Source organism: Lissotriton helveticus, chromosome 2_1 (assembly GCF_964261635.1).
Source record: "Lissotriton helveticus chromosome 2_1, aLisHel1.1, whole genome shotgun sequence".
NCBI classification, from domain to species: domain Eukaryota; kingdom Metazoa; phylum Chordata; class Amphibia; order Caudata; family Salamandridae; genus Lissotriton; species Lissotriton helveticus.
In genome coordinates this window covers 365,898,873-365,917,860 of record NC_136059.1, presented here as the reverse complement: position 1 = coordinate 365,917,860, position 18,988 = coordinate 365,898,873, and positions in this window count along the sequence as shown.

Sequence of the window (18,988 nt, the reverse complement as noted above, 5' to 3'; positions counted from 1 at the left end):
TTTACAAACAAACACAGAGTCGCAATACTCTGTTTAGTCTTTGCAGATAACGAAAAATCGTGTAAAAAAAAAGAAAAGGAATCGAGCAAAATCAGTAGGCCACTAATGGGATCTCTTTTTGACCTCGCTAAAATAGAAACATTAGGAACAACCCCTCATGACAAATACAAAACTAGTGAGATGAACTGAACTCCACACAATCATGGCTGCAAAACAGCTCGGCTCCGCCACCCACCCCGCCCAAAATAACGATAAAGAACGGCTGCCATGATTGGTTGCGGAATGACCACGACGGAGCTACGAAATGGTGCTGCTCTCATGCTAACCCCAGCTTCAGTCTGAAACATCCAGAAACACTGTAGACTACCAATTCGATCAGTTCCGGTAGCGCCCCAATGTAACCCGGTAGAGAAGAACTAGCCCTCCCCTCTTTGACTGATGGTTCTTGTTGCCTGTCCCTTCTGTTGTCATTTAACAGAACTATTTAGCCTGCTGAAAGGGGTTGTGTTCCGACCGCTGGTTGGTGGAGACATTTTGACTATATTCTGTACCTGCGTTGTCGCGTAATGCGTCATATGACGCGCCGCGTTAGCGCATCCGGAAGTCATCCGGGGCGCGCAGCGCGTAACGTAAGCATAACAAGTCATGTGACTTGTTAATAAAACTTTTCATTGGTTCATTTTACTTTTCTTATTGTAATGATGAAAGGCTTGGTCATATGACCTAAAAATTACGCTTTTCATTACTTCCGAACATTATTTTTTCTTAAATATATGTTATAATGTTCCAGGCTAATGTACTTTCCCGGAAATTTTACAACTGTCCTGCAAGTAAAATATATTCTTTTTTCGAGAAAAAGAGCGTTTCTTCGTCCCATGACGGAGCCGTTGAGCAAAAGAGGGTCGACCTGCTGTCTTAGTCGCCGATACGCCTGAATATGAGATTCTTATCGATCACTTTATGTTGCAGGAATAGAAAACACAACAGCCCTTGACCATTTATCTTTACTGCGTTCCTTCGTATTATACCTTTTACCCTTCATGTAATTGGTCTGCTTTATTTCACTTGCCTTTTAATGATTCTAAAACAGTCACTATTATTAAAAACTTTACCAATGTATATACTACTACCATGTTTTCTTTTAAAAACCTTTATTGTGAAAATTTCATTATACAAATACGAGCCTATAACCACGTGGGCCTGCCACAGAGCAAACTGTAATCGTATATGATGAATAGACATTTACACTGTAGAGGAACGTAACGGGCGGGCCATTAGGTTGCAAGAACTAAGGTGTCTAACAGTTACGGAATCGGTGGACGTACATTTTATAATTAAAATACGACAGGGCCAGTTACAATAAAATTATCTAGATATACATTTGCGGGCAAGTACCATGGGTGACGTTAATTCGAACTTTCAACAGTACAGTAATCAATAACACATCAGAACTTAATATCAATAGGGATGTCGAAATAGTCAATCAATTCTCGTCCCCGCCCGCCATGTTCTTCAAAACTGCATACGTATCTCGTGATTTCAAGGTTCTGCAACCAGTACACAACAAGGAGTTACGAGTCCCATTTATTCCGGTGCCATTTTGGGCGAGGACGGGCAGGTCCAGGATATAGTCAAAATGTCTCTACCAACCATCGACTATGATGATGTTCATATGCTGTATTCATTAGAGTAACACTCATCTGTCCACATGAAATTAATTTGCCACAATCTAAACATGTCATTTTAATCTTTCCAAAGTTCTTCTAAATATTTGGGACCGTTTCCCTTGCCTCTGAAGCTCTCAGTGCCACTTCTTTGATGAATGTACTAGCAGGTCAGGGGTTCTCCTCCAAATCTCTCTTTTATGCAGCACTATAATTAATTGGTGCCACCTCTCCATATGACGATGCATGGTATAGTTACCACAACTATATTTTTTTTCGGTTCCTCTGGAGAGTTCATCGTGGCAGATGAAGCGTGTAACGTACCGGGCATTTACCTTTTTTTGCATGTACAGGAAAGGAAAAAAAAATCGAGCGTCCGAGTTCTAAGGTGTCCCAGGGCCATTTTAGTGGACCAGGCCCAAATCCAAAGAACAGGCCGCCATTTTGAGAGTCCTCTTGCAGCCGCCTGTCGCTGTAGCATCAAGAGCAGCCGAAACTCAGCTGAATGGCAACTGAAACGGTAAAGGGGCGCCCCACTACAGCAGACGAGCCTCCACCTAGGAAGGCCCATTCACGCCGGCTCCCCCCCCCTTCGGGCACCCCACGCCGTTATTCGGAGCAGTATTGTAGGATGGCCACACCAGTGCGGCAACTTGCTAGACATCACCTCGGTGGTAACCGAATCTCAACGCCTTGTGGTGTCTTCTATTCAAAAAACATTGTTATGCTGCCTTCGACCTATTCGCCGCAAGTGCGCACACAACTCAACTGCATAGCTTGCTAGACACCACCTCGGTGCCATCCGGATCTTGGAATGTCAGCACCTTTTGGTGTCTTCTCTTCAGAAAATATTGTTGCGCTGCCTTTGGCCCCATTCGCACATCAGTCCGCTACTGACGCCATCTCACAGGCTAATGGGGCGCCCCACGCCGACTTTCAGCATTGTAGAATGACCACACCAGTACAGCAACTTGCTAGACATCACCTCGGTGCCATCCGGATCTCGGCGCCCCACTGCAGATGAAGTGCCTCTCAACTATGAAACCACCACGGTGACATCCGGATCTTGGCGCGTTGTGCTGCCTTCGGCCTATTCGCACATTGGTCCGCTACTGACGCCATCTCACAGGCTAATGGGGCGACCCACGCCGAGTTTCAGCATTGTAGGATGACCACACCAGTACAGCAACTTGCTAGACATCACCTCGGTGCCATCCGAATCTTGGCATCTCAACACCTAGTGGTATCTTCCATACAAAAAATATTGTTACGCTGCCTTTGGCCCCATTCGCACATCAGTCCGCAACTTAGACATCACCTCGGTGCCATCCGGATCTTGGCATCTCAGCGCCTTGTGGTGTCAGTCAGAAAATATTGTTGCGCTGCCTTTGGCCCCATTCGCACATCGGTCCGCTACTGACGCCATCTCACAGGCCAACGGGGCGCCCCACGCCGACTTTCAACATTGTAGGATGGCCACAGAAGTGCGACAACTTACTAGACACCACCTCGGTGCCATCCGGATCTTGGCGCGTTGTGCTGCCTTCGGCCTATTCGCACATCGGTCCGCTACTGACGCCATCTCACAGGCCAACGGGGCGCCCCACGCCGACTTTCAGCATTGTTGGATGGCCACACCAGTGCGGCAACTTACTAGACACCACCTCGGTGCCATCCGGATCTTGGCGCGTTGTGCTGCCTTCGGCCTATTCGCACATCGGTCCGCTACTGACGCAAACTCACAGGCCAACGGGGCGCCCCACGCCGACTTTCAGCATTGTAGGATGGCCACACCAGTGCTGCAACTTGCTGGACACCACCTCGGTGCCATCCGGATCTTGGCGCGTTGTATTGCCTTCGGCCTATTCGCACATCGGTCCGCTACTGACGCCGCCTCACAGGCTAATGGGGCGACCCACGCCGAGTTTCAGCATTGTAGGATGACCACACCAGTACAGCAACTTGCTAGACATCACCTCGGTGCCATCCGAATCTTGGCATCTCAACGCCTAGTGGTATCTTCCATACAAAAAATATTGTTACGCTGCCTTTGGCCCCATTCGCACATCAGTCCGCAACTTAGACATCACCTCGGTGCCATCCGGATCTTGGCATCTCAGCGCCTTGTGGTGTCAGTCAGAAAATATTGTTGCGCTGCCTTTGGCCCCATTCGCACATCGGTCCGCTACTGACGCCATCTCACAGGCCAACGGGGCGCCCCACGCCGACTTTCAACATTGTAGGATGGCCACAGAAGTGCGACAACTTACTAGACACCACCTCGGTGCCATCCGGATCTTGGCGCGTTGTGCTGCCTTCGGCCTATTCGCACATCGGTCCGCTACTGACGCCATCTCACAGGCCAACGGGGCGCCCCACGCCGACTTTCAGCATTGTTGGATGGCCACACCAGTGCGGCAACTTACTAGACACCACCTCGGTGCCATCCGGATCTTGGCGCGTTGTGCTGCCTTCGGCCTATTCGCACATCGGTCCGCTACTGACGCAAACTCACAGGCCAACGGGGCGCCCCATGCCGACTTTCAGCATTGTAGGATGGCCACACCAGTGCTGCAACTTGCTGGACACCACCTCGGTGCCATCCGGATCTTGGCGCGTTGTATTGCCTTCGGCCTATTCGCACATCGGTCCGCTACTGACGCCGCCTCACGTGCCAACGTATTTTCTCCGCATTTTATACCCTATGCCGCATAACAGGTCATGTGACTTGTTTATAAAACTTTTCATTGGTTCATTTTACTTTTGGTTTCCTAATGATGGAAGGCTTGATCATATGACCTAAAAACAACACTTTTCATTGGATGAAAACTTTTTTTTTTCCCAAACGATGAAAGCCCCACCTTGTTTCTGGATGTTTCAGACTAAACTGGCGTCAGCATGAGAGCACCACCATCTCGTAGCTCCGTCGTGGTCATTCCGCGAGCAATCATGGCAGCCGCTCCCCACCAGAAGCCTGCAGGAGTCGGGGCCCCCAAAACTTTTGATGAATTCTCAAGGCGGAGGGGACGCTTTCGAGAATGGGGTCCAAGACCTAGCAGACAAGCGTCCGATTTCCAAGGTGTCCCAGGGCCATTTCAGTGGACCAGGCCCAAAAAGGAAAGAGCCTGCCGCCATTTTGAGAGTCCTGTGACAGCCGCCTATCGCTGCACCGCAAGAGTGGGCGTAACTCAGCTGAATTGCGGCTTTTGACACAGTAGACCAAAAACGGACGGAATGGCAACTGAAACGGTAAAGGGGCGCCCCACTACAACAGATGACACTCCACCTGGAGAGGCCCGTTCACGCCGCCTCCCCCGGGGCGCCCCACGCCGTTATTCGGAGCAGCATTGTAGGATACCAAAACCAGTGCGGCAACTTACTGGACATCACCTTGGTGCCATCGTTCTGCTGCCTTGGAACTATTCGCACAACAGTTTGCTACTGATGACCCACCCCCCGCGACGCCCCACGCCGTTATTTGCTGGGTGGCAACTTACTAGACATCACTTTCGTGTCATCTAGATTTCGGCGCGTTCTGCTGCCTTGGAACTATTCGCACAACAGTTTGCTACTGATGACCCACCCCCCGCGACGCCCCACGCCGGAAATCTGGACGTTGTGCTGCGTTGGGACTATTCGCACAGCCGACCGCTACTTCGTTGTTTTTCCCTAAAAATGTTTATATGTTATTACTATTTTTGTTTTCTTGTATATATTTATAAATTATTAAAGTTTTATAATCTTACTACTTTGTCGGAGTGCTATATATTTTTAATGTGACACATAATTGTAAAAACTTTGATGTACAAAGAGTCATCCCTGGAATCTTCCGCTTCACGCTCGGTCCCCTCCCCAATCACAATACAGGATGGTTTTCAGATAATAGCAACGCTTCTGCTGTGACGGATCTCATCGAGTGTGGGCCTTGATCTACTATAACTCCTTTGAAGAGGGGTGATTCTTTACAGCGGTGGCCATAAACTACATCTGCAGGGCTAGCTGATAGCCTAGGACCGGCCTGGACAATCGGACACAGAGGAAAAGGAGTGTCAGAGGGTGCGGTAGTGAATAGGGCGAAAGGGAGGTGTCGGGCGGGCACAGGGTGTGATTCTCAGGGAAGAGCAGCGCAGATGGGGGGAGGTTTATTACCCATACATAAGACAGAGAGCGGGGGTGACCACTGCCTGGGTGAGATGCTTGCGAGGGTGGGGAGCCATGCTAAGGATCGACAGCGTGCACAGAGTGGGTCTGGTCAAGGCATCTAAAATGGCTGCCGTGCACGACAAAAGTGTGGCATTTGAAAAAAGACAAGATGGCGCAGACAATGTTTTTCAACACTTCCTGATTTCCTTCGAATCGAACGTTAACAGACGTTGGGGCATATTACCAAAGTTAAGCGATATTTATCCCTAACGATGCATTGCAAAGATTTTTTTACCGTCAGAAATTATCGCAGATAAACCTTGCTATTATCAAGGTTTATCGCAAATACGATAAAAAACGACCGCAATGCATTAATATCGCTGAAAACTCAGCGATATTCATGCATTACCGAGCTAATGCTCTTAGCCATGTTATCCACCTCCCATTGGATAACATGGCTAAGAACTGCTCAGGGCAGCTGTTACTTTTTGGAGATATTCGCGCTTATCTCGAATATTTCCAAACGTTGATAATAGGAGATAGCGATGTTAGCGACTGTTTCCAGTCGCTAACATCTTGGCATGCCCACTTTGCATGGCATTAGTGATAAATATCACTCACATGCAAAGTGGGGCCCAAGATGGTCGCTATCTCCTACTAGCCGTCGCTAACTGGTGTTAGCAACAGCTAGGTAATACAGATATAATTTTATCTCCGCGAAGCGGAGCGCTGTTACAGATATATATCTTGTTTTTGAACGTTAATTTCTCAAAATGCACTGAAGCACATATATTGAGACCTAGCAAAGGCACATCGGGCTACCAGTCCCTAATATTTTACCAAGTTTCGTGCAAATCCATTCAGCCGTTCGATTATTATTATTATTTTTTTTTTTGCCCCGCGGGGCCCTTTTAAAACCTCCACATCAAACCTAGGGGGTCAGCGAGGATCTACTATGCCCCCTTATGGTCATTTGCCCCTTCGCTTTGGCCTCCTCTTGTCTCTCGATCCTACCGAGAGACAAGATGGCGGCCGCTACGTACTGTTTGGAATGTTTACAGACACCGGAGAGCCAATCAGCTTCGCTTCGCAAAGCTCCGTAACGCGAAAAGTACGCGAAGCGGTGCGCTGTTACAGATATATATCTTTTTTTGAACGTTAATTTCTCAAAATCCACTGAAGCACATATATTGAGACCTAGCAAAGGCACATCGGGCTACCAGTCCCTACAATTTTGCCAAGTTTCGTGCAAATCCATTCAGCCGTTCGATTATTATTATTATTTTTTTTTTTTGCCCCGCGGGGCCCTAATAAAACCTCCACATCAAACCTAGGGGGTCAGCGAGGATCTACTATTCCCCCTTATGGTTATTTGCCCCTTCGCTTTGGCCTCCTCTTGTCTCTCGATCCTACCGAGAGACAAGATGGCGGCCGCTACGGACTGTTTGGAATGTTGACAGACGCCGGAGAACCAATCAGCTTCGCTTCACAAAGCTCCGTTGCGCGAAAAGTACGCGTCCTGGAGCGCTGCCCGGTCCGCTGTTACAGATATATATCTTTTTTTAAACGTTAATTTCTCAAAATCCACTGTAGCACATATATTGAGACCTACAAAAGGCACATCGGGCTACCAGTCCCTACAATTTTGCCAAGTTTCGTGCAAATCCATTCAGCCGTTCGGGCTAAAAGTGAGGCCAACCGCCCTATGGAAAACTCAATGTTAAAAACACGTTTTGGGACCCCCCTTTTTTCTCGACCCCCCCTGGACGAACCCCCCCCCCAATTTTCAGGGGCTGCTCAGAAACAAAATGTGCCATTTTCCTGAAAATTTCAGCCAATTCCGTCCACAAACGCCAAAGTTATTAGACATAGAATTTTCAAAAAACCCATAGAGAAAAAATCCTAACTATATATACCTACTGGCGACCGCCAGTAGGTAATATTTATATATATATATTTTATCTCGGCCCCCGCTTGACGAATCCCCCCCAAACTTTCAGGGAAGGAGCGGAGCGGAGCTGGCCATTTTCTTGGAGAAATTCAGCCAATTCCGTCCATCAATGCCAAGGTTATTCCCAATAGAATGTTGCGGATTTCCTATGGAAACTAGGTCCTAACTATAACTACCTACTGGCAACCGCCAGTAGGTAATATATAGCGCAAACTTCCTTCGTGAACTTCTTGGTACCAAGAACGAGAGAACCGAGCCCAAACTTCGGTATGCGTGTGAAAAGGATTTATTTAATCATAAATCGGCAATCCTGCCCAACGCGTTTCGGAGCCCAGCTCCTTGATCACGGGTCATTATTTTCTTGTTTCAATAAAGTATATATGAAAAAAACCTAAGTGTGGACATCACAAATAAACAACATAAACATAGGACTACTGCACCACATCAATAGGTAAGGGAACATGGGCGCCATTTTGTAGTATTTCATTCATCATACAAACACAATGTTATGTTCCTATCTAATATTAAGTTATGCATACTTCCAACTCAATATTTGAATTTCTTTCAGACAAATTATGTAACAAATGTCAAATTTTACATCTGAGATTAAATTTTAAGGAAAATTACTGTCTTTTCCAATTAATCTACTAGTGGCTCAGTATATTTACACTTTATATTGTCAATTCTGCCCAAGTGGGCTAATTCATTAAACATTTGTACTCTGCAACTGAGTAAGAAATATATTGTACAATTTTGCCCCAGTGGGCTGTAGTATATGGCGATACTGGCTTCCTCAATAGTGTCCTTTTTACAGATGCTGGTGTCACCGTCTCCTACAATAAAATATACATATATGTGTAATGAGTTCATAGTTTTTAAAAATTTCATACCAAACAAATAAAATCAATTCAGGCTACTTTTGTTGCTACAACAGTATATCAGGTTATCCTAGATGAGTAGAGATATATATATGTCATGTGACCAAGACCATGGACGTGGTCGAAATGCATATTCCTAGCTGCCAGGAATAAATCTTACCTGCTGCATCAATCTTGTGGGCTCGTGTGACATCCTTTCTTCGCTGGATTTCGATTGTTGGAATATATATATATATATATATATATATATATATATATATATATATATATATATATATATATATATTCATTGAAAAAACCATAGGTTATAGACCATATATAGTTAGGAATTAGCATTTACAAAACCTTGAAAATTCACTGAAAAAACCATAGGTTATAGAACATATATAGTTAGGAATTAGCATTTAAAAAACCTTATTTTACTCACACAAAACCAATGAAATTCCATATATAGTTAGTTGTACTAACTATATATCGCGCACCCGCAATCCACTGCTGATCATGTCACATATTACATCATTCATGACATGGTCAGTGACATCACTGATGACATCACTGATGACATCTCAAATGACATCACTGATGACATCACTGATGACATCTCAAATGACATCACTGATGACATCACTGATGACATCTCAAATGACATCACTAATGACATCACTGATGACATCACTGATGACATCTCAAATGACATCTCAAATGACATCACTGATGACATCTCATTTGACATTACTGATCACATCACTGATGACATCATTCATGTGATAATACGATGAACCTCTTCAGACTCTAATATAACCTTAGATACACTCAGTGTAAACACAGACTCGCAGATTGTCACTCATCCATGAAGTTACACACACACCTAGTCAGTCATGCAAACAATCAATCACACCTCCATTTCCTTAACTATACAGTTAAACACACCTTACTTATTCAAACATATACTAAACATATTTACTCACTTATACAATCCTGGATACAAGAGCACAATGATCCATACAGCCACTCACACATTCACTGGCTCTTATGCACAGTTATTTATATATGTCAACTCTCACATGTACTGTGTTTTACATATGTACTTACTTTGACATGTAGCACTGAGATATCCATTCACTCACCAATACAGTCATGCACACAGTCAACCACCCATACAGCTGTTTCCACATGCACTTTTGAACCCATACATTATGCACAGAGTCATACACCTTCCCAGCCACCCACACACACTCTCAGTTTCCCATACAAATGCTTGGGCAACCAATCAATAACCCATATAGTTACTCATATAGCTACTGATCAACACATGCAGCAGTTTACAGAACAACAGACATAATGATGCACAAATTAAGACAGTTTAGTCACTAACCCATGCACTCAATGAGACACATTTAACCACTCACTCATACAGTCAGTCATGCACCTACTAAATCCTTCATCCAGACACTTATACATCCACTCATTCTTCAATATGTAAGACATATTTTAACTTTACAGAAAAATACAGTCACTGGATGTTGTCATCAGTGATGTCATCAGTGATGTCATTTGAGATGTCATCAGTGATGTCATCAGTGATGTCATTTGAGATGTCATCAGTGATGTCATCAGTGATGTCATTTGAGATGTCATCAGTGATGTCATCAGTGATGTCACTGACCATGTCATGAATGATGTAATATGTGACATGATCAGCAGTGGATTGCGGGTGCGCGATATATAGTTAGTACAACTAACTATATATGGAATTTCATTGGTTTTGTGTGAGTAAAATAAGGTTTTTTAAATGCTAATTCCTAACTATATATGGTCTATAACCTATGGTTTTTTCAGTGAATTTTCAAGGTTTTGTAAATGCTAATTCCTAACTATATGTGGTCTATAACCTATGGTTTTTTCAATGAATTTCATTGGTTTTTTAAAAGCTAATATCTATAGCTTAAAAATTTATTCTTCTTTAAATCCAAAAATATATTTTATATGTTTATTAATAATTTTTTTTAAATAATTTTTTTTGTTTCGCTCCCGGTCCGCGAACCGGGAAGCTTCCCGTTAGCTCAATCTGATTCCGCGATCCGGTCCGCGAACCGGTAAGAAATCAACATAGTGACGGTATCGCGTTGCCGCGTAATGCGTCTTATGACGTACTGCGTTAGCGCACCCGGAAGTTCCCCGGGGCGCGGACCGAGGCGCGAAACGCAGCTCCCCGGAAGCGATCCGCGGCGCGAAAGCGCGACGTATCGCGTTGCCGCGAAATGCGTCTTGTGACGTATCGCGTTAGCGCACCCGGAAGTGTCCCGGGGCGCGGACCGAGGCGCGAAGCGGAGCGACCCGGAAGCTAACCGGGGAGCGTTCCGCAGCGCGTAACATGAGCGTGAGAGGTCATGTGACTTGTTAATAAAACTTTTCATTGGTTCATTTCACTTTTAGTTTCATAATTATGGAAGGCTAGGTCAGGTGACCTAAAAATAACACTTTTCATTGGTTGAGAAGTATTGTTTTTTCCAAATGATGAAAACCCCTCCTTCTTTCCTCACTCTGACTTTCATCATTGTGAGAGGAAGACCTATTTTGCTTGTTGGAAGACCTATTTTGCTTGTGTGAAAATGGCTTCATTGGTTGCTTCAGCTGGTGGACCCCCACCACCACCTCCACCTCCTCATGGGAAGAGAGGACCACCTCCCCAGGTGATTACCAACACTGAGGAGGAAGATGAAGAAATGGATGAGGAGGGAGAAGAACCACAATTCCTGGAAGAGTTGCCCCGGGTTTCCAGAAAGAAAGCCAGTTTCATCTGGCAGTTTTTTTCGATGCCTCGTGGACAAAAAAAAGTCAACGCGAGGTATGTCACCTGCCTCATATGCAAGGAACAATTGTCCAGAGGGACGGACAAAAAATACAGTTATGGTAATCACACCATGCATAGGCACATGACGAGGAAACATACCCTAAATTACAGCCGGGCGGAATTAAGGGATATGCTGGACAATCCTAGACCAACTCCTGTGGCCAGACCAACAATACCGGTTTCTTTAACACCAGAGGAGGCACGGGAAACTGTGCCAAATATCCAACAAAATTTTGGGCATATAATACATTTATGTATGCACTGTCGTGCATTATTAGCTTGTGGCAACATGAGCATCAATGCACTCAACCTTGCATATGAACACCATGATTGCCCTAACCGCCCCCAGTAATTTTTTTTTGCTCCTGTTGAGCCCTTTTCAACGCCTGTTTTTTGTTGTTTCCCCCCCCCCAAAAAAACCAAAAAAATATAAAATCGTTCAAAAAATACAAAAAAAAAAAATACAAAAAAAATAAAAAAAATATAAAACAACAAAAATATTTAAAAAAAAGTTCTTTTCAGAACTACCTTCCCTTTCAAAAAAAATTGCTACAATGTTTAGCACTCTGGCAAGCTCTATTTCTTTTGGTTCGCTCCCGGGTTAGCTTCCCGGTACGCGGACCGGGAGCTAACCCAAAAAATTTTTTTTTTTTTAAAAAGTGTAAGTATAAGGAAAGTAAACAGAGAGTGATGTTAAAAGAAAGACAGCTATAGGGAGTAAAGAAGAGATACTGTTTAATAGATCTATTTACCGAAGAAAAGACAGAAGAGGGTATAATTGTGAAAAACAAAATAGATAACGAAGTGAAAGAAAAACAAGCATTGGCATAGCCAATAGGTCTCGCCTTTGGGACCTTCTAAGTATTTAGTTATGCAGCATAATATCCTTGGTGCAGCAACATCAACTGTTGCATGGCTAAACACGTATAAGGTCCCAAAGGCGAGACCTATTGTCTATGCCAATGCTTGTTTCTTAAGTAGTATTGCAATACGTCTGACTCTTCCATGTGAAAAGATCTTATCTTGTGCTCTAAAGATTGCTAAAGTCTCGACAGAGAACAGGCTAGGCTGTAAGTAGGGTAAATTGCGCTTGGTGATCTGTTTGAGGGAGCGTCTGCTTTGCCTGGTGTCTTTGGAGAGCAATTTTGATTGGTATACTGGACAATGTTAGTTTTATTGGTCCAGTAGACAATTAAACTGCTGCATGACCACACTGTGTGATCCTGGGCACACTTTACAAATCCTACCTACCATCCAGCGGCTGAAGTGCAAATTGTAAAACCTGATAGCTGGGCACAATTACAGTGTCATTGCAGGCACACCCTGTGTGATCTTGGACATTTATCACATCTCAAAGTACTTTTAAATGCTTGAGCTTGGGATAAACCCTAGAAAAATACTCTCATGCATTTGACCTACCCAGGTGTTTGCTGCTACGTGCTTGATAAGAAATAATGCAACACACAATTGCAACTTCTGTGCCCCTTCCAAATAAACACTAGAAATCAGAGTTGTAATTAGTCTCTAGAATGAGTAAGATGCCCTCCAGCCTCCACTTGAAAGCAGGGGTGTATAGTTTGAGGGGAGTGAGGGGGGGGGCGAGGGAGGCATGCAATACTTTAACGCAGGTAAAAGTGTCCAAAGTCACACCATCTGCCCACTAAAGAGCGGCTCGCAGTGGCCGGCTGGCCCGGCTGATTAGGGGAGCTGTTGGTGCCGAGCCTGGTGGGGCAGGTCCCAGCTGTGCTCTGCCGGGCTGCAGGCAGCTCAGTTATTAGGCAGCTGGTGGCGTGGGGACCACTGCTATTCCGTCTGTAATGTGCCCGAGCCTCCCGGCAGGCGGGGGGATGACAAGAGCGACCGCTCCCACCCTCGGAGGCTAATTAATTGGCAGAACAAGAGCGCATTAAGGCGGATATAGGAGGGAGCCCTGTGCTGGCACCTTCTGAGTGTATGAGCTAAAGGCAGGTGGTTGTGTGTTTCAAATGCCTCTCAGACTACAAAACGCAGCGAATGCTACGTCCAAATCTGAAATTAGGAGTGCTCGTGTGCACGTGCCTAGGTATGTCTATCTAAGTGTGTGTGCTTCATAGTAATAGTCTATGTGTCACTGCATCTTAGACTGTGTGCCACTTTAAGCATGTAACAGTGTGAGGGTATGCACTACTGCGCTTGTGAGTCACACTGTTTGCGAGTGGGTTTGTACCTGACAATTACTGACCTTGCAGTTGTGTGTGACTCACTCTGTGTCTGTGCCACTTTATGCGTGTGCATTTAACCTTGAGTGCCTGTGTATGTGGAGCGTGATGTACTGCGTGTGTGTGCGCGTGTGTGTACAGCGAGTTACTGTATGTGGCCTACTGTGAGTGTGCGTGTGTGAGCCACTGTGTTTGTGTGCGTGTCCCACGCTGTGCTGTGTATCTATCTATGTTTGTTAGTGTGTGTGTGCTGCTGTGTAGGTACCACTGTATGTGTAAGCGGGTGCTGGAGTGTATAGACAAACACACGTGAATCCTCAGTTTGTATGCAATGTACGTCACACGTAATTTACGGTCCTGTTCCGCTTTATTTTATTTTGATTGCAGTATAAAAAATGCTTGTTTATATTAGACTGGGGAATACAAACAGGAATCTAGTCTTCAAAGGGAGAGCTGCATGCCAATGTAGAACAAGCACCGGCCAGCTTATAACCCTACTCTGCGATGTTCTTGACTCCCATGCCATTGTTCACCATTTGAGTGAAGTCATGACCCCGCCTACCGAGCGGGGTAAGAAATGCTGTTCACAAGTGTGGTTGTAGCTGTCTGGGCACTTAAATATGTTGCAGCTGTCACGTTACTTAAAAACATTGTGAGAGCCTAAGTAAAACTAGAGTGAATTATCGCATGGCATTTTATGTACAGCCCTAATGCTGCTGCGGCAGAATGGCACCATGTCCTGGAAATACAATAACAGAGACCAGAGCGTCTGTAAATGTCCATGAATCGGGCACCACGCTGAGCCAGGGAAACACTCGAACAATAACAAGGAGAAACACGAGAGATGGCCTGCGGCCGTCAAAGTGAAAGTACGGCCGGCGGAGGAGAAATGCGACACGGCGGGCAGGGGAGGGGGCGGAGCGGGGAGAGCGGCATGAGGGTGTGAAGCAGCAGGGGCCTGAGACGAGGCCGCCTTGCCTTTGATGTGGTAATGCGAGGCAAGCGGCTGGTGGCATTGTGCACGCGCTTTCACGTGCACTGGAAGAAATCGCCTGGGAATCGCCTGATCTCGGTAAGCTCTGTTTAAGCTGCAATAGATCGAGCTCCCGCTCTCAATGCGCACATGCGCATTGAGATAGGTCGCTCGACCTAAAAAAGAGAGTATAACATTAACAAAGAAGAGTTTCTTGGAGAATGTGAGTGAATGTTCAAAATAAGATTAAAACATGGGGAATAACAGAGAGAAAAAATAGAAAACAGAAAACAAAAAATAACAGAAAAAGATTAATTGAAACAGCAAAGAAATGTAAGTAACATAGAGCCATATCATCAACATAGGCAATAAAAGTTTTGCAGCTTTTATTGGCAGAAATGTGTCGCTAAAGCTGCTTTTGCGGCAGAAAACTGCCACTAAAACTACTTTTGCACCAGTTTTCTGCCAATAAAAACAGCAATAATTTTATTGGCTGTGTTCATAATATGCCCCTTAGTGTGCTTCAACTACACAGAGAAAGCATTATGAACAAATAGTGATACAGTGATCAGTCAAAGACACTAAGAGTAATAGAGACGGAGTGAGTGAACAAGAGTGAGGAACTATGAGAAGAGAGGGACTGAGAAAAAGAGTGGAAGGAGTTGAGTAAGTAGGTAATAGAGAAAGGAATGAGGGAAGTAGCAAAGGCAGGAAACTGAGGATTAAAGAAATGAAGCAGTGGAACTAATAGTAGTTCAATGTGATAGAAATGTAACGAAAAGAGTACAAAATATTTACCTTATAATTGTCGTTAAATTACTCACTTTTTGTTTTTATACTTTCAATCTGTGAAAGAGAGAACAAACATTTGAAAAATATTAAAACATGTATTTAAAAATTACAAAAGACAAGGGCAAAGATTGAAGGACAAACAGTTTTTCAACAACTTTGACACTTACAGAAGCTTCTGCTTCTCCAGGCCCCCTACACAGTCCTAAAGATATACATTTTAAACTAACAGTATCTTGATGCAGATGAAGTGAGGCCTATCTTAAAACATGGTGCATATTTTGCATTGCTGTTGTTTCAGAAAAGTGTCGCAAGACACTAAAATTTTAAATAATTGCTTCAGGATGCCAATAAGATGTCTACTATCCAGAGTTTTGTTTCAGGTGAGGCCTACTCAGGGTTGCAGATGAAATTTCGAGTTGTTGAAGAGAATAGAGGACATAATACATGTGAAGGTCTACCAATGAAGTGAGTCATGTCCACTGCACTCTTCAACAAAGTCCAAACCTCCTATGTTTCCCTGGACAGACCTAAACTTGATCTGCACAATGTGATTCGTAATGATAGGAAACACAGGTGATGTAATTGAAATACATGCAATTTATTTTGCTCATTTCACAATCACATCACTTGTGTTTCCTTTGCTTAGGTATCTCATTGTGCAGATGTAGTCTAGCATATGAAAGAATACGCAGAAGTGCAGCACTGCATGCAACAACTTTGACACTTACAGAAGCCTCACCTTCTCCATGCCTCCTACACAGTTCTACATATACATCATAAATGCAAACAGTACAGAATTAATTATACATGTTAAATGGTTTATTTTTGCTGTTCTCAGAATGTATCAAAATTCACTAAAAACAGTGAGTGGAAGGTATTCATCATGTAACAGCGGGGAAAAAAAAACACAATCAAAATGATTGTGTTTAAAAAACCCATACAACATCAGAAATCAAAATTCAGAACTCCTTAAAGTTAACTTACTTTCCATGACGTCCAAGGATGTCCTATGAACAGCTTACACTCTTTTGTGCTGTTATTACTTTCAGCCCGCCACTTTCTGAAAGAAAATCTCCATCGTTTTTAAAAACACGTTACATGCAATAAATGACTTCTTGCTCTCTACCACAATTTTCCACAAGGCCAAATCTGGTCAGAGCCATTTATAACTCTTGGATTTCTTGTAAGCCAATCCCGTCATTTGGCATTTCCGCAACTTTCAGAATTAAAATGTTGAAGATCATTTTCACAATCCTGGAATAGTAATATCTTCCCCTTCTTGCTCAGTCATGTTCTACTTTTCCTATGACACTGATACAAGCAGACTTACACTACCTCTATGACTACTACAATTATTTAATTCTCTACATCACTTTTAATCACAAAGCAATGTAAAACAGTAGACAGCATTGCAGACTTACATTCCCTCTACTCCATGTTTTGATTGACTGCTTCAATTAGTTTATAAAAAGAAACAGTTTTTCTGAACTCATTCAAAGTGCACGTATTTCTCCATAATGTCCAGTCCTATGGTTAGAAGTTATGTCTCTGAACTACACTTATCCTCAAGGCCAAATTGTGTAGGAGCCATTAGAACTTCTTGAAATTCCACAGAGCACATCCCGAGATTATTTCCCTAAAATTTTGGTTTTAAAAACACCAGGTAAGAGTTTTTAAGGTCATACGGCAATTTTTTTTTAAAAATTAAAACAGAATCATTGCAGAATGACCAGCCATTTCTAGACTTTAAATAAGCTGTGTAATGTCCTGATGTTATTGAAGGGCCGTCATGATATATAATTGCTGCAGTTACAAAAGTCCTTCCTGATATTGACAACTGCGAAGCTACAAAATTTTTTATTAAAGTTGTCAATTTTGTTCCATCAGGCCTACATCGTTGGAACATTAAAATTACATACTGGCCATATGTTCGTATAAATAATGTGGACATCATTTCAGATTTACATTGGCTACACTCCATGTTGTGATCAGCTGCTTTTACTAGCTTATTAAAGGAGACTGATTTACTGTCTGGCAAAGTTAAATATATAAATCTTTCTGAGTCTACACTAGTAGTACTTGATACCATACAGTTCTCGCAGTCATGCTGCCATTGATAAGAAAGCCCAAACAGCTGATCTACATCTACACCTTCAGCATGTAATACATCAAGCATATACATTAAAAACTCCTGACAATCTTGCTGAATATTTTGAGAGAATTGTGTTTGGCCTGAACATCTGTCTAACAGATTTCGAATTTCAGACACACTTTCTATGTTTCTTCTATCAGTGGTACATTTCTCTAACACAGAATTTAACAAACTGCAAAATCTTTGATCAGAATTGACCACAATCTCTTCTTTTACATTTTTTAGAGAAAACAAAACATTAACCACTACATTAGCATAGCAGTTGACACCAGAACTGTTTTCAAACTGAAAACCAACAACATCTTCAACAGAATCCTTTTTGTTTCTGCTTGTAATTTTAGGTTCATTGACTTTTTGTCTTTTTGCTACAACCTCCCCAGTATTGTTCTCATTTCTTTGTTTCCGGCCTACCACACGTTTCTCAAACAAAGGATACTGAGGCAAATGTGGCGCATACTCTCTTCTTAACCTATTGTATTCCTTAACACAATCTAGATCCGCACAAATGTTTGTGACATCACACTCAATCAAGTACAATCCCGATAAAGTTCTAACTCGTGACAATGCCACATATGCCATACCCTCCTTGAACACAGAACTGCCAATATTCACCAATGCACTGTCTACACTTAAACCTTGCGATTTATGAATTGTCACCGCATATGCCAAGCAAACAGGAAACTGCTTACGGCGAACATATAAGTCTTTTACAAGCAAAAATCTAGCAGAACAACGAGCAATTAGCTGTACTTCCTCAATGCCATCAAATTTAATTTTTAAAAATTCAATTCCATCTCTATTTCTGTATTTCACAAAATCAACAACATTACCCATTGATCCATTTACCAGACCTCTTTCAACATGTAAATTCCTTCTTAAAATTATACGGCAGTTCAAGCACACATTCAGAGTCTTTTCAAAACCTGCAGTTTTAGATATACTCTTCTCTAATGAATCCAATTTTGTTTTCAGATTCTCAGACAAAATAATTGTTGATCCCATATGCTCTACTCTATCAATAGCTTCCAGTTTCACAATCTCTTGCTTTTCTAAATGCAACATTTTGTTGTTAAATTTGGCACATTCTGCAAGAGTTGGCATCAAACATATTCCAGATTTCTTCTCAGTAATTTTCTGAAAAATATTCTCAGGCACAACATCTTGTTCTGGATATAAATTTGGCAGTTTGCATGTAAAGCTTCTTTCCCATGCTCGGTCACTTTTCCAATTCTAACATCTTGTAGAATAGTCTTGTAAACTTCATCCTTCGCCTGACGCATATTTTCATGCAGTTCAGCATAATTGAAGTTTAACCATATATTGACGTTGCCAATGCTGCCTAGGCACTTCCTGGTATCTTCATGCGTGAGCATTTTGAACACA